Below are 19,658 nucleotides of genomic sequence, written 5' to 3'. Positions count from 1 at the left end.
GAACTCAGCAACACACACACACAGAATACTGGAGGAACTACTCAACACAGACACAATACTGGAGGAACTCAGCAACACAAACACAATACTGGAGGAACTCAGCAACACACACACAATACTGGAGGAACTCAGCAACACACACACAATACTGGAGGAACTCAGCAACACACACAATACTGGAAGAACTCAGCAAAACAAACACAATACTGGAGGAACTCAGCAAGAAACACGCACAATACGGGAGGAAATCAGCAACACACACACGATACTGGAGGAACTCGGCAACACACACAGAATACTGGAGGAACTCAGCAACACACACAATACTGGAGGAACTCAGCAACACACACACAATACTGGAGGAACTCAGCAACACACACAGACAGAATACTGGAGGAACTAATCAACACAGACACAATACTGGAGGATCTCAGCAACACACACAATGCTGGTGGAACTCAGCAACACAAACACAATGCTGGAGGAACTGAGCAACACACACACAATACTGGAGGAACTCAGCAACACACACAATACAGCAGGAACTCAGCAAGACACACACACAATACTGGAGGAACTCAGCAACACACACGGAATACTGGAGGAACTCAGGAACAAACACACAATACTGGAGGATCTCAGCAACACACACACAATACTGGAGGATCTCAGCAACACACACAATACTGGAAGAACTCAGCAAAACAAACACAATACTGGAGGAACTCAGCAAGAAACACGTACAATACTGGAGGGATTCAGCAACACACACACGATACTGGAGGAAATCAGCAACACAAACACACACAATGCTGGAGGAACTCAGCAACACACACATTGCTGGAGTAACTCAGCAACACACACACGATACTGGAGGAACTCAGCAACACACACACGATACTGGAGGAACTCAGCAACACACACACAATACTGGAGGAACTCAGCAACACACACACAATACTGGAGGAACTCAGCAAGAAACACACACAATACTGGAGGAACTCAGCAACACACACACAATACTGGAGGAACTCAGCAACACACACACAATACTGGAGGAACTCAGCAACACACACACAATACTGGAGGAACTCAGCAACACACACACAATACTGGAGGAACTCAGCAACACACACACAATACTGGAGGAACTTAGCAACACACACACAATACTGGAGGAACTCAGCAACACACACACAATACTGGAGGAACTCAGCAACACACACAATACTGGAGGAACTCAGCAACACACAAACAATACTGGAGGAACTCAGCAACACACACACAATACTGGAGGAACTCAGCAACACACACACAATACTGGAGGAACTCAGCAACACACACACAATACTGGAGGAACTCAGCAACACACACACAATACTGGAGGAACTCAGCAAAACACACACGATATTGGAGGAACTCAACAACACACACAATGCTGGAGGAACTCAGCAACACACACACAATACTGGAGGAACTCAGCAACATACACACACAATGCTGGAGGAATTCAGCAACACACACACAATACTGGAGGAACTCGGCAACACACACAGAATACTGGAGGAACTCAGCAACAAACACACAATACCGGAGGAACTCAGCAACACACAAAATACTGGAAGAACTCAGCAAAACAAACACAATACTGGAGGAACTCAGCAAGAAATACGCACAATACTGGAAGAACTCAGCAAAACACACACAATACTGGAAGAATTCAGCAGCACACACAATGCTGGTGGAACTCAGCAACACACACAATGCTGGAGTAACTCAGCTACACACACACGATTCTGGAGGATCTCAGCAACACACACACAATACTAGAGGAAATCAGCAACACAAACACACACAATGCTGGAGGAACTCAGCAACACACACAATGCTGGAGTAACTCAGCAACACACACACGATACTGGAGGAACTCAGCAACACACACACGATACTGGAGGAACTCCGCAACACACACACAATACTGGAGGAACACAGCAACATACACACAATACTGGAGGAACTCAGCAAGAAACACGCACAATACTGTAGGAATTCAGCAACACACACACGATACTGGAGGAACTCAGCAACACACACGGAATACTGGAGGAACTCAGCAACACACACACAATACTGTAGGAACTCAGCAATACACACACAATACTGGAGGAACTCAGCAACACACACACAATACTGGAGGAACTTAGCAACACACACACAATACTGGAGGAACTCAGCAACACACACACAATACTGGAGGAACTCAGCAACACACACAATACTGGAGGAACTCAGCAACACACAAACAATACTGGAGGAACTCAGCAATACTCACACCATACTGGAGGAACTCAGTAACACACACACAATACTGGAGGAACTCAGCAACACACACACAATGCTCGAGGAATTCAGCAACACACACACAATACTGTAAGATCTCAGCAAAACACACACAATAGTGGAAGAATTCCGCAACACGCACAATGCTGGAGGAACTCAGCAACACACACACGATACTGGAGGAACTCAGCAACATACACACACAATGTTGGAGGAATTCAGCAACACACACACAATACTGGAGGAACTCGGCAACACACACAGAATACTGGAGGAACTCAGCAACAAACACACAATACCGGAGGAACTCAGCAACACACAAAATACTGGAAGAACTCAGCAAAACAAACACAATACTGGAGGAACTCAGCAAGAAATACGCACAATACTGGAAGAACTCAGCAAAACACACACAATACTGGAAGAATTCAGCAGCACACACAATGCTGGAGGAACTCAGCAACACACACAATGCTGGTGGAACTCAGCAACACACACAATGCTGGAGTAACTCAGCTACACACACACGATTCTGGAGGATCTCAGCAACACACACACAATACTAGAGGAACACAGCAACACACACACAATACTGGAGGAAATCAGCAACACAAACACACACAATACTGGAGGAACTCAGCAACACACACATTGCTGGAGTAACTCAGCAACACACACACGATACTGGAGGAACTCAGCAACACACACACGATACTGGAGGAACTCCGCAACACACACACAATACTGGAGGAACACAGCAACATACACACAATACTGGAGGAACTCAGCAAGAAACACGCACAATACTGTAGGAATTCAGCAACACACACACGATACTGGAGGAACTCAGCAACACACACGGAATACTGGAGGAACTCAGCAACACACACACAATACTGTACGAGGAACTCAGCAACACACACACAATACTGGAGGAACTCAGCAACACACACACAATACTGGAGGAACTCAGCAACACACACACAATACTGGAGGAACTCAGCAACACACACACAGAATACTGGAGGAACTCAGCAACACACACACAATACTGGAGGAACTCAGCAACACACACACAATACTGGAGGAACTCAACAATACACACACCATACTGGAGGAACTCAGTAACACACACACACAATATTGGAGGAATTCAGCCACACACACAATACTGGGGGAATTCAGCAACACAAACACACACAAGGCTGGAGGAACTCAGCAACACACACATTGCTGGAGTAACTCAGCAACACACACACGATACTGGAGGAACTCAGCAACACACACACGATGCTGGAGGAACTCAGCAAAACACACACAATGCTGGAGGAACTGAGCAAGCACACACAATACTGGAGAAACTCAGCAAGAAACACGCACAATACGGGAGGAAATCAGCAACACACACACGATACTGGAGGAACTCAGCAACACACACACAATACTGGAGGAACTCAGCAACACACACACAATACTGGAGGAACTCAGCAACACACACACAATACTGGAGGAACTCAGCAACACACACACAATACTGGAGGAACTCAGCAACACACACACAATACTGGAGGAACTCAGCAACACACACACAATACTGGAGGAACTCAGCAACACACACAATACTGGAGGAACTCAGCAACACACACACAATACTGGAGGAACTCAGCAACACACACACCATACTGGAGGAACTCAGCAACACACACACACAATATTGGAGGAACTCAGCAACACAAACACAATACTGGAGGAACTCAGCAACACACACACAATACTGTCGGAACTCAGCAATACACACACAATACTGGAGGAACTCAGCAACACACACACAATACTGGAGGAACTCAGCAACACACACACAATACTGGAGGAACTCAGCAACACACACACAATACTGGAGGAACTCAGCAACACACACAATACTGGAGGAACTCAGCAACACACACACAATACTGGAGGAACTCAGCAATACACACCATACTGGAGGAACTCAGTAACACACACACACAATACTGGAGGAACTCAGCAACACACACACAATACTGGAGGAACTCAGCAACACACACACAATACTGGAGGAACTCAGCAACACACACACAATACTGGAAGAATTCAGCAACACACACAATGCTGGAGGAACTCAGCAACACACACACGATACTGCAGGAACTCAGCAACACACACACAATACTGGAGGAACTCAGCAGCACACACACAATACTGGAGGAACTCAGCAACACACACACAATACTGGAGGAACTCAGCAACACACACACAATACTGGAGGAACTCAGCAACACACACACAATACTGGAGGAACTCAGCAAAACACACACAATACTGGAGGAACTCAGCAAGAAACACGCACAATACGGGAGGAATTCAGCAACACACACACGATACTGGAGGAACTCAGCAGCACACACAATGCTGGAGGAACTCAGCAACACACACAATGCTGGTGGAACTCAGCAACACACACAATGCTGGAGTAACTCAGCAACACACACACGATACTGGAGGAACTCAGCAACACACACACAATACTAGAGGAACACAGCAACACACACACAATACTGGAGGAAATCAGCAACACAAACACACACAATACTGGAGGAACTCAGCAACACACACATTGCTGGAGTAACTCAGCAACACACACACGATACTGGAGGAACTCAGCAACACACACACGATACTGGAGGAACTCAGCAACACACACACAATACTGGAGGAACACAGCAACACACACACAATACTGGAGGAACTCAGCAAGAAACACACACAATACTGAAGGAATTCAGCAACACACACACGATACTGCAGGAACTCAGCAACACACACACAATACTGGAGGAACTCAGCAACACACACACAATACTGGAGGAACTCAGCAACACACACACAATACTGGAGGAACTCAGCAACACACACACAATACTGGAGGAACTCAGCAACACACACACAATACTGGAGGAACTCAGCAACACACACACAATACTGGAGGAACTCAGCAACACACACAATACTGGAGGAACTCAGCAACACACACACAATACTGGAGGAACTCAGCAAAACACACACAATACTGGAGGAACTCAGCAACACACACACAATACTGGAGGAACTCAGCAACACACACACAATACTGGAGGAACTCAGCAACACACACACAATACTGGAAGAACTCAGCAAAACACACACAATACTGGAAGAACTCAGCAACACACACAATGCTGGAGGAACTCAGCAACACACACACGATACTGGAGGAACTCAGCAACAACACACACAATGCTGGAGGAACTCAGCAACACACACACAATACTGGAGGAACTGAGCAAGACACACAGAATACTGGAGGAACTCAGCAACACACACACAATACTGGAGGAACTCAGCAACACACACAATACTGGAAGAACTCAGCAAAACAAACACAATACTGGAGGAACTCAGCAAGAAACACGCACAATACTGGAAGAACTCAGCAAAACACACACAATACTGGAAGAACTCAGCAGCACACACAATGCTGGTGGAACTCAGCAACACACACAATGCTGGAGTAACTCAGCTACACACACACGATTCTGGAGGATCTCAGCAACACACACACAATACTAGAGGAAATCAGCAACACAAACACACACAATGCTGGTGGAACTCAGCAACACACACAATGCTGGAGTAACTCAGCAACACACACACGATACTGGAGGAACTCAGCAACACACACACGATACTGGAGGAACTCAGCAACACACACACAATACTGGAGGAACTCAGCAACACACACACAATACTGGAGGAACTCAGCAAGAAACACGCACAATACTGGAGGAATTCAGCAACACACACACAATACTGGAGGAACTCAGCAACACACACACAATACTGGAGGAACTCAGCAACACACACACAATACTGGAGGAACTCAGCAACACACACACAATACTGGAGGAACTAAGCAACACACACACAATTCTGGAGGAACTCAGCAACACACACACAATACTGGAGGAACTCAGCAACACACACACAATACTGGAGGAACTCAGCACACACACACAATACTGGAGGAACTCAGCAACACACACACAATACTGGAGGAACTCAGCAATACTCACACCATACTGGAGGAACTCAGCAACACACACACAATACTGGAGGAACTCAGCAACACACACACAATACTGGAGGAACTCAGCAACACACACACAATACTGGAGGAACTCAGCAACACACACACAATACTGGAAGAATTCAGCAACACACACAATGCTGGAGGAACTCAGCAACACACACACGATACTGGAGGAACTCAGCAACATACACACACAATACTGGAGGAATTCAGCAACACACACACAATACTGGAGGAACTCGGCAACACACACAGAATACTGGAGGAACTCAGCAACAAACACACAATACCGGAGGAACTCAGCAACACACACAATACTGGAAGAACTCAGCAAAACAAACACAATACTGGAGGAACTCAGCAAGAAATACGCACAATACTGGAAGAACTCAGCAAAACACACACAATACTGGAAGAATTCAGCAGCACACACAATGCTGGAGGAACTCAGCAACACACACAATGCTGGTGGAACTCAGCAACACACACAATGCTGGAGTAACTCAGCTACACACACACGATTCTGGAGGATCTCAGCAACACACACATAATACTAGAGGAACACAGCAACACACACACAATACTGGAGGAAATCAGCAAACACACACAATGCTGGAGGAACTCAGCAACACACACAATGCTGGTGGAACTCAGCAACACACACACGATACTGGAGGAACTCAGCAACACACACACGATACTGGAGGAACTCAGCAACACACACACAATACTGGAGGAACTCAGCAACACACACACAATACTGGAGAAACTCAGCAAGAAACACGCACAATACGGGAGGAAATCAGCAACACACACACGATACTGGAGGAACTCAGCAACACACACACAATACTGGAGGAACTCAGCAACACACACACAATACTGGAGGAACTCAGCAACACACACACAATACTGGAGGAACTCAGCAACACACACACAATACTGGAGGAACTCAGCAACACACACACAATACTGGAGGAACTCAGCAACACACACACAATACTGGAGGAACTCAGCAACACACACACAATACTGGAGGAACTCAGCAACACACACACAATACTGGAGGAACTCAGCAACACACACACAATACTGGAGGAACTCAGCAACACACACACACAATACTGGAAGAACTCAGCAAAACACACACAATACTGGAGGAACTCAGCAACACACACACAATACTGGAGGAACTCAGCAACACACACATTGCTGGAGTAACTCAGCAACACACACACGATACTGGAGGAACTCAGCAACACACACACGATACTGGAGGAACTCAGCAACACACACACAATACTGGAGGAACACAGCAACACACACACAATACTGGAGGAACTCAGCAAGAAACACGCACAATACTGGAGGAATTCAGCAACACACACACGATACTGGAGGAACTCAGCAACACACACACAATACTGGAGGAACTCAGCAACACACACACAATACTGGAGGAACTCAGCAACACACACACAATACTGGAGGAACTCAGCAACACACACACAATACTGGAGGAACTCAGCAACACACACACAATACTGGAGGAACTCAGCAACACACACACAATACTGGAGGAACTCAGCAACACACACAATACTGGAGGAACTCAGCAACACACACACAATACTGGAGGAACTCAGCAACACACACACCATACTGGAGGAACTCAGCAACACACACACAATACTGGAGGAACTCAGCAACACACACACAATACTGGAGGAACTCAGCAACACACACACAATACTGCAGGAACTCAGCAACACACACACAATACTGGAGGAACTCAGCAACACACACACAATACTGGAGGAACTCAGCAACACACACACAATACTGGAGGAACTCAGCAACACACACACAATACTGGAGGAACTCAGCAACACACACACACAATACTGGAGGAACTCAGCAACACACACACAATACTGGAGGAACTCAGCAAACACACACAATACTGGAGGAACTCAGCAACACACACACAATACTGGAGGAACTCAGCAACACACACACAATGCTCGAGGAATTCAGTAACACACACACAATACTGTAAGAACTCAGCAAAACACACACAATAGTGGAAGAATTCCACAACACACACAATGCTGGAGGAACTCAGCAACACACACACGATACTGGAGGAACTCAGCAACACACACACAATGCTGGAGGAACTCAGCAACACACACACAATACTGGAGGAACTCAGCAACACACACACAATACTGGAGGAACTCAGCAACACACACACAATACTGGAGGAACTCAGCAACACACACACAATACTGGAGGAACTCAGCAAAACACACACAATACTGGAGGAACTCAGCAAAACACACACAATACTGGAGGAACTCAGCAACACACACACAATACTGGAAGAATTCAGCAACACACACAATACTGGAGGAACTCAGCAACACACACAATGCTGGAGGAACTCAGCAACACACACAATGCTGGAGTAACTCAGCAACACACACAATACTGGAGGAACTCAGCAAACACACACACAATACTGGAGGAACTCAGCAACACACACACAATACTGGAGGAACTCAGCAACACACACATTGCTGGAGTAACTCAGCAACACACACACGATACTGGAGGAACTCAGCAACACACACACGATCCTTGAGGAACTCAGCAACACACACACAATACTGGAGGAACACAGCAACACACACACAATACTGGAGGAACTCAGCAAGAAACACGCACAATACTGTAGGAATTCAGCAACACACACACGATACTGGAGGAACTCAGCAACACACTCAGACAGAATACTGGAGGAACTAATCAACACAGACACAATACTGGAGGAACTCAGCAACACACACACAATACTGGAAGAACTCAGCAACACACACACAATACTGGAGGAACTCAGCAACACACACACCATACTGGAGGAACTCAGCAACACACACACACAATGTTGGAGGAATTCAGCAACACACACAATGCTGGAGGAACTCAGCAACACACACACAATACTGGAGGAACTCAGCAACACACACACAATACTGGAGGAACTCAGCAACACACACACAATACTGGAGGAACTCAGCAACACACACACAATACTGGAGGAACTCAGCAACACACACACAATACTGGAGGAACTCAGCAACACACACACAATACTGGAGGAACTCAGCAACACACACACAATACTGGAGGAACTCAGCAAAACACACACAATACTGGAGGAACTCAGCAACATACACACACAATGTTGGAGGAATTCAGCAACACACACACAATACTGGAGGAACTCGGCAACACACACAGAATACTGGAGGAACTCAGCAACAAACACACAATACTGGAGGAACTCAGCAACACACACAATACTGGAAGAACTCAGCAAAACAAACACAATACTGGAGGAACTCAGCAAGAAACACGCACAATACTGGAGGAATTCAGCAACACACACACAATACTGGAAGAACTCAGCAAAACATACACAATACTGGAAGAATTCAGCAACACACACAATGCTGGAGGAACTCAGCAACACACACAATGCTGGTGGAACTCAGCAACACACACAATGCTGGAGGAACTCAGCAACACACACACAATACTGGAGGAACTCAGCAACACACACACAATACTGGAGGAACTCAGCAACACACACACAATACTGGAGGAAATCAGCAACACAAACACACACAATGCTGGAGGAACTCAGCAACACACACATTGCTGGAGTAACTCAGCAACACACACACGATACTGGAGGAACTCAGCAACACACACACGATACTGGAGGAACTCAGCAACACACACACAATACTGGAGGAACACAGCAACATACACACAATACTGGAGGAACTCAGCAAGAAACACGCACAATACTGTAGGAATTCAGCAACACACACACGATACTGGAGGAACTCAGCAACACACACGGAATACTGGAGGAACTCAGCAACACACACACAATACTGTACGAGGAACTCAGCAACACACACACAATACTGGAGGAACTCAGCAACACACACACAATACTGGAGGAACTCAGCAACACACACACAATACTGGAGGAACTCAGCAACACACACACAATACTGGAGGAACTCAGCAACACACACAATACTGGAGGAACTCAGCAACACACACACACAATACTGGAGGAACTCAGCAACACACACAATACTGGAGGAACTCAGCAACACACACACCATACTGGAGGAACTCAGCAACACACACACACAATATTGGAGGAATTCAGCAACACACACAATACTGGAGGAACTCAGCAACACACACACAATACTGGAGTAACTCAGCAGCACACACACGATACTGCAGGAACTCAGCAACACACACACGATACTGGAGGAACTCAGCAACACACACACAATACTGGAGGAACACAGCAACGCACACACAATACTGGAGGAAATCAGCAACACACACACACAGAATACTGGAGGAACTACTCAACACAGACACAATACTGGAGGAACTCAGCAACACAAACACAATACTGGAGGAACTCAGCAACACACACAATACTGGAGGAACTCAGCAAAACACACACAATACTGGAGGAACTCAGCAACACACACACAATACTGGAGGAACTCAGCAACACACACAATGCTGGAGGAACTCAGCAACACTCACAATGCTGGAGTAACTCAGCAACACACACACGATACTGGAGGAACACAGCAACACACACACACAGAAGACTGGAGGAACTACTCAACACAGACACAATACTGGAGGAACTCAGCAACACACACACAATACTGGAGGAACTCAGCAACACACACACAATACTGGAGGAACTCAGCAACACACACACAATGCTGGAGGAACTCAGCAACAGACACACAATACTGGAAGAACTCAGAAAAACACACACAATACTGAAGGAACTCAGCAAGACACACGCACAATACTGGAGGAACTCAGCAACACACACACGATACTGGAGGAACTCGGCAACACACACAGAATACTGGAGGAACTCAGCAACACACACACAATACTGGAGGAACTCAGCAACACACACACAATACTGGAGGAACTCAGCAACACACACAGACGGAATACTGGAGGAACTAATCAGCACAGACACGATACTGGAGGATCTCAGCAACACACACACCATACTGGAGGAACTCAGCAACACACACACACAATGCTGGAGGAACTCAGCAAACACACACAATGCTGGAGGAACTCAGCAGCACACACAATACTGGAGAAACTCAGCAACACACACACAATACTGGAGGAACTCAGCAACACACACACAATACTGGAGGAACTCAGCAACACACACACAATACTGGAGGAACTCAGCAACACACACACAATACTGGAGGAACTCAGCAACACACACAATACTGGAAGAACTCAGCAAAACAAACACAATACTGGAGGAACTCAGCAACACACACACAATACTGGAGGAACTCAGCAACACACACACGATACTGGAGGAACTCAGCAACACACACACAATACTGGAGGAACTCAGCAACACACACACAATACTGGAGGAAATCAGCAACACACACACACAATACTGGAGGAACTCAGCAACACACACAATGCTGGAGTAACTCAGCAGCACACACACGATACTGCAGGAACTCAGCAACACACACACGATACTGGAGGAACTCAGCAACACACACACAATACTGGAGGAACTCAGCAACACACACACAATACTGGAGGAACTCAGCAACACACACAATACTGGAGGAACTCAGCAACACACACACAATACTGGAGGAACTCAGCAACACACACACAATACTGGAGGAACTCAGCAACACACACACAATACTGGAGGAACTCAGCAACACACACACAATACTGGAAGAATTCAGCAACACACACAATACTGGAGGAACTCAGCAACACACACACAATACTGGAGGAACTCAGCAACACACACACAATACTGGAGGAACTCAGCAACACACACACAATACTGGAGGAACTCAGCAACACACACACAATACTGGAGGAACTCAGCAACACACACACAATACTGGAGGAACTCAGCAACACACACACGATACTGGAGGAACTCAGCAACACACACACAATACTGGAGGAACTCAGCAACACACACAATACTGGAGGAACTCAGCAACACACACACAATACTGGAGGAACTCAGCAAAACACACACAATACTGGAGGAACTCAGCAACACACACACGATACTGGAGGAACTCAGCAACACACACACAATACTGGAGTAACTCAGCAGCACACACACGATACTGCAGGAACTCAGCAACACACACACGATACTGGAGGAACTCAGCAACACACACACACAGAATACTAGAGGAACTACTCAACACAGACACAATACTGGAGGAACTCAGCAACACAAACACAATACTGGAGAAACTCACCAACACACACACAATGCTGGAGGAACTTAGCAACGCGCACAATACTGGAGGAACTCAGCAACACACACACGATACTGGAAGAACTCAGTAAAACACACACAATACTGGAGGAACTCAGCAAAACACACACGATACTGGAGGAACTCAGCAACACACACACAATACTGGAGGAACTCAGCAACAGACACACAATACTGGAAGAATTCAGCAACACACACACAATACTGTAGGAACTCAGCAACACACACACAATACTGGAGGAACTCAGCAACACACACACAATACTGGAGGAACTCAGCAACACACACACAATACTGGAGAACTCAGAAACACACACAATAACAGCAACACACACAATACTGGAGGAACTCAGCAACACACACAATACTGGAGGAACTCAGCAACACACACACAATACTGGAGGAACTCAGCAAACACACACGATACTGGAGGAACTCAGCAACACACACACAATACTGGAGGAACTCAGCAACACAAACACAATACTGGAGGAACTCAGCAAGAAACACGCACAATACTGTAGGAATTCAGCAACACACACACAATACTGGAGGAACTCAGCAACACACACACAATACTGGAGGAACTCAGCAACACACACACAATACTGGAGGAACTCAGCAACACACACACAATACTGGAGGAACTCAGCAACACACACAATACTGGAAGAACTCAGCAACACACACACAATACTGGAGGAACTGATCAACGCACACACAATACTGGAGGAATTCAGCAACACACACACACAATACTGGAAGAACTCAGCAACACACACACAATACTGGAGGAACTGATCAACGCACACACAATACTGGAGGAATTCAGCAACACACACACAATACTGGAGGAACTCAGCAACACACACACAATACTGGGGGAACTCAGCAACATACACACAGAATATTGGAGGAACTAATCAACACACACACAATACTGGAGGAACTAATCAACACACACATAATACTGGGGGACCTAATCAACACTGACACAATACTGGGGGAACTAATCAACACATACACAATACTGGGGGAACTCAGCAACACAGACAATGCTGGAGGCAGTATCCAAGGAAGAAAGTACAGTTGACGTTTTGTGCCGAGACCCTTCATAAGGACTGGAGATTCAAAGACAAGAGGTGATGGATAAGATGGTGGGGGGAGTGGAGGAAGAAGTAGACGACTGTAGGTATAGGGAATACCGTGAGGGGGAGCAGAGATGAAGTGAAGAGCTGGGAAGTTGATAGGTTAAAGAGATAAAGGGTTGGAGAAGTGGGAATCTGATAGCAGAGAGTAGATGACCATGGAAGAAAGAGATGGAGCACCAGATGGAGGTGTTGGGCAGATAAGGTGAGAAAGGGAAATGGGAATCGGGGATGGTGAAGAATTGGGCAGGGACAATTTCCATAAGTTCAAGAAATCAATGTTCATGCCATCAGGTCAGGAGGATACCCAATTATAAGGAGTTGTTCATCCACCCTGAATGTATTGCTTGTTAACACAAAATACACACTTTGCCGTACGTTTCAATGCACGTTTGAAAAATAAATGAATCGGAATCTGGGGATCTATGTCCCTCATGTCCCTCATTATTTAATACATCCCTCTGCCTCCTAAGCTTCAGAGTAAACATTTCCAGCCTATCCAATCGCTCCTGATAACTCAATGGACATCACCAGAATGGCTTGATAGCACCAGGGTGGGCCATCCAACACCTGTCCAACTGGTTTGGGCCAGACAACAAGAGAGAAAACACAGGCGAGACTCACCTGACCTTATCCTCATTAATTTACCTGAACCTCTCCCCTCAACAACACTGTGGATTGCAACAGTAAATGATATATCCTGCGAAGAAAGGCTTTCTCCAATATTACATCCAGTGAGCATTACTGTCTGACGGCAAGCAAACAAAAGCCCTACACTGTATCTCAGTACATGTGACCAGTTACCACCATAGGCAATGCAACCTTTTAGGATCACCTTGTTACACACCCTTACACTGTGTGCACTCCCTGTGCAAAACAATCATCTTATCTAATGTCATTCCTTGACCTTTATCCACATCATTTTTGTGTTTGTTTTTACCAACCCAGAGTCACTGTGAATTGAAACCAGAATGGTTGGTGTGCAGGAATTTATAATTGAAACAATGAGAGGTTTCATCCCTTTTATTCTGGCTTCTTTTCCCTTCCTTTCCAGTCCTCATGAAGGGCTTTGGCCTAAAACAGCAACTGTTTATTTCTTTGCACAGATGCTGCCTGACTTGCTGAGTTCCTCCAGCATTTTGTGTGTATGGCTCTGGATTTCCAGCATCTGCAGAATCTTTTGTGTTTAATCCTTGTTGTTAAAAGAGAGAAGCTGTAACTATAGAGACCGTTTGACCAAAAGAGGAAGCCACTTGTTTAACATCTCCCATTTACCACATAAACATTCACTTCCTTTACAACCAGACAGCGAAGCAATAATCTGTTCGACTCTTCAACAATGCCCTGTAGCTCCTGGAGTAGTCCAGCATATCAGCATCAGGCGATGTAATTCATGGCATTCAGTAACAGCTTTGTTAAAGTTCCATGTGGGAATCTAGCACAAAAGTTTAGAGCCCTTGGGATCAGCACAAGTGGCAAATTGCATCAAGTTAAAAGTTCAAAGTAATTTTTTTTATCAAAGCACAAATATATCACCATATACAACCCTGAGATTCAATTACTGCAGGCATACTCAATTAACACAAGAAATACAAAAAGAGAAAAAATGAAAACGTAATAATAATAAACAAACAAACAAACAAATAAATAAATAAATAAACACACATACATAGGCCCCTAAAAGAAGCTCACCACAGTCCTCTGTCCTGGGCCAGTCTTTCAAATTGTCCTCAGGTATAGCCCATCTGACTTCTTCTAGGTGAAGATCTTTCCACTGCCATGGATGAGACCTTTGGAGCTTCTATTAGCATTTGTGTAGCTCTGGGTTTTTACAGGATGGGGCTGCCAGTGCCATGCCCAACCCTCCTCCTTTCGCACCTGGGCTTGGGATGCTATGGCAGAGTTATATAGCAATTAAGGAGGTAGACAAAACTAAGAAAGACATAAATAGTGTAGATAGCAAGCGTGGTAGCATAGTGGCTAGCACCATCAATTGGAGTTCAGTTCCTGCTGCTATTCCTGAGGAGTTTGAATGTTCTCCCCGTGACTGTGTGGGTCTCCACTGGGTGCTCCAGTTTCATCCCACATTCCAAAGATGTATGGGTTATGGTTAGCAAGTTGTGAGTATGCTATGTTGTCACCAGAACCATGGCGATACTTGCAGACCGCCCATCTGGACTGTGCATCTGGCACATCCTCGGAATGTGTTGGGCATTGACGAGAATGACACATTTCATTGTATGTTTTCAGTTTCAATATACATGTGACAAATAAAGCTAATCGTTAAGATTTACCTTTATTTTTAAATACATCCCACAGCAGAGATGTCTATAATTAAAGGGTACAGATTTAAGGGAAGGCAAGGAGGTATAAAATTATGAGGGGGATAGATAGAGTTGACGTGGATAGGCTTTTTCCATTGAGAGCGGGGAAGATTCAAACAAGAGGACATGAGTTGAGAGTTAAAGGGCAAAAGTCTAGAGGTAACATGAGGGGGAACTTTACTCAGAGAGTGGTGGCTGTGTGGAACGAGCTTCCAGAGGAAGTGGTTGAGGCGGGTTCAATGTTGTCGATTAAAGTTAAATTGGATAGATATATGGACAGGAAAGGAATGGAGGGTTATGGGCTGAGTGCAGGTCGGTGGGACTGGGTGAGAGTAAGAGTTCGGCACGGACTAGAAGCGCCGAGATGGCCTATTTCCGTGCTGTAATTGTTATATGGTTATAAAGGAAATATAATGAAGAGCTTACAGAATTTTTCGAGGTAGTTACCAGGAAAGTTGGTGAAGGGAAGTTAATGTTGTTTGCAAGGGATTTGACATGGGAGGCTGGTGAAAAAGGTTCAGTCACTTGCATTCAAGATGAGGTAGTAAACGGGATTAGACACTGGCTTTGTGGGAGAAGCTAGAGAACGGTAGTGGATGGTTACCTCTCTGGAGCCCTGAGATTAGTGGTGTTCTTTGGGATCGGTGCTGGGTCTGTTGTTGTTTGTCATCTATATCAACTGGAGAATGAGAATGTGGCTAACTGGGTCAGCAAATTTGCGGATAACACCAAGATTTGGGGTGTAGTGGACAGTGAGGAAAACCATCAGAGCTTGAGCAGGTGGAAAAATGGGCTGAGAAATAGCAGGTGGAATTTAATGCTGATAAGTGTGAGGTGCTGCACTTTGGTAGGTCTGACCAGGGTAGGTCTTACACAGTGAACGGTAGGGCACTGAGGTGTGGTGTAGGAGGAAAGAATCTGGGAATACAGGCCCATAATTCATTGAAAGTGGCATCACAAGTAGATACTGTCTCAAAGAAAGCTTTTGGCACATTGGCCTTCATAAATCAATATATTGAGTACAAACAACAAATAACAAACAACAGGAATTCTGCAGATGCTGGAAATTCAAGCAACACACATCAAAGTTGCTGGTGAACGCAGCAGGCCAGGCAGCATCTCTCGGAAGAGGTACAGTCGATGTTTCAGGCCGAGACCCTTCGTCAGGACTAACTGAAGGAAGAGTTAGTAAGAGATTTGAAAGTGGGAGGGGGAGGGGGAGATCCAAAATGATAGGAGAAGACAGGAGAGGGAGGGATGGAGCCAAGAGCTGGACAGGTGATTGGCAAAAGGGATACGAGAGGATCATGGGACAGGAGGTCCGGGGAGAAAGACCGGGGGGGAGGGGAAACCAGAGGATGGGCAAGGGGTATATTCAGAGGGACAGAGGGAGAAAAAGAAGAGTGAGAGAAAGAATGTGTGCATAAAAATAAATAACGGATGGGATACGAGAGGGGGGTGGGGCACTAGCGGAAGCCAGAGAAGTCGATGTTCATGCCATCAGGTTGGAGGCTACCCACCTACTACCCCACCAGCCTCCGGGTCCAACATATTATTCTCCGTAACTTCTGCCACCTCCAGAGGGATCCCACCACTAAGCACATCTTTCCCTCCCCCGCGCTCTCTGCTTTCCGCAGGGATCGCTCCCTACGCGACTCCCTTGTCCATTCGTCCCCCCCCCATCCCTCCTCACTGATCTCGCTCCTGGCACTTATCCTTGTAAGCGGAACAAGTGCTACACATGCCCTTACACTTCCTCCCTTACCACCATTCAGGGCCCCAGACAGTCCTTCCAGGTGAGGCGACACTTCACCTGTGAGTCGGCTGGGGTGACATACTGCGTCCGGTGCTCCCTATGTGGCCTTTTATATATTGACGAGACCCGACGTAGACTGGGAGACCGCTTTGCTAAACACCTACTCTCTGTCCGCCAGAGAAAGCAGGATCTCCCAGTGGCCACACATTTTAATTCCGCATCCCATTCCCATTCTGACATGTCTATCCACGGCCTCCTCTACTGTAAAGATGAAGCCACACTCAGGTTGGAGGAACAACACCTTATATTCCGTCTGGGTAGCCTCCAACCTGTTGGCATGAACATCGACTTCTCTGGCTTCCGCTAGTGCCCCCCCACCCCACCCCCGTACCCCATCCGTTGTTTATTTTTATGCACACATTCTTTCTCTCACTCTCCTTTTTCTCCCTCTGTCCCTCTGACTATACCCCTTGCCCATCCTCTGGGCTCCCCCACGCCCCCTTTTCCTTCTCCCTGGGCCTCCTGTCTCATGATCCTCTCATATCCCTTTTGCCTATCACCTGTCGGCTCTTGGCTCCATCCCTCCCCCTCCTGTCTTCTCCTATCATTTTGGATCTCCCCCTCCCCCTCCAACTTTCAAATCTCTTACTCAGTCTTCCTTCAGTTAGTCCTGACAAAGGGTCTTGGCCTGAAACGTCAACTGTACCTCTTCCTAGAGATGTTGCCTGGCCTGCTGCATTCACCAGCAACTTTGATGTGTGTTTATTGAGTACAAAAGATGGGATGTTGTGTTGAAGTTGTGTAAGACATTGATGAGGCCTAATTTGGAGTATTGTGTGCAGTTCTGGTTACCCAGCTACAGGAAAGATGTAAATAAGGTTGAAAGAGTACAGAGAAAATTTACAAGGATGTTGCCAAGACTGGAAGTCCTGAGTTACAAGGGAAGGTTGAATAGGTTAGGACTTTACTCCTTGAAGTGTAGAAGATTGATAAAGGTATACATATTTATGACAAGTATTGTTAGGGTAAATGAAAGCAAGCATTTTCTATAGAGGTTGGGTGAGACTAGAATTAAAGGTCACAGGTCAAAGGAGAAAAGATTAAGGGAAACATGAGGGGAAACTTCTTCACTCAGAGGGTCGAGGGAGTGTGAAATAAGCTGCCAGTGCAAGTGGTGCGTGCAAGTTCAATTTCAATGTTTAAGAGAAGTTTGGATAGGTACATGGAGGGTTATAGTTGGGTGCAGGTCAATGTGAGTAGGTAGTTTAAATGGTTCAGTATGAACTAGATGGGCTGAATAGCTTGTTTCTGTACTGTACTTTTCTGTGACTCTAACTTTTTTCACCCAGAGTTGGAATCCTGAGGCAATGATGGAAGCAGTGATCCTCACTACATTTAAGAAGTATCTAGACAGACACTTGAATCACAAAGCTACGGCAAATGGGATTAGAGTAGGCAAGTACTTGAGGTCACATGGACATAATGGGCCAAAGCAGCCAGAGTATTC

Source organism: Mobula hypostoma, chromosome 10 (genome assembly GCF_963921235.1).
Source record: "Mobula hypostoma chromosome 10, sMobHyp1.1, whole genome shotgun sequence".
Taxonomy (NCBI): Eukaryota; Metazoa; Chordata; class Chondrichthyes; order Myliobatiformes; family Myliobatidae; genus Mobula; species Mobula hypostoma.
This window is presented reverse-complemented; position numbering follows the sequence as displayed.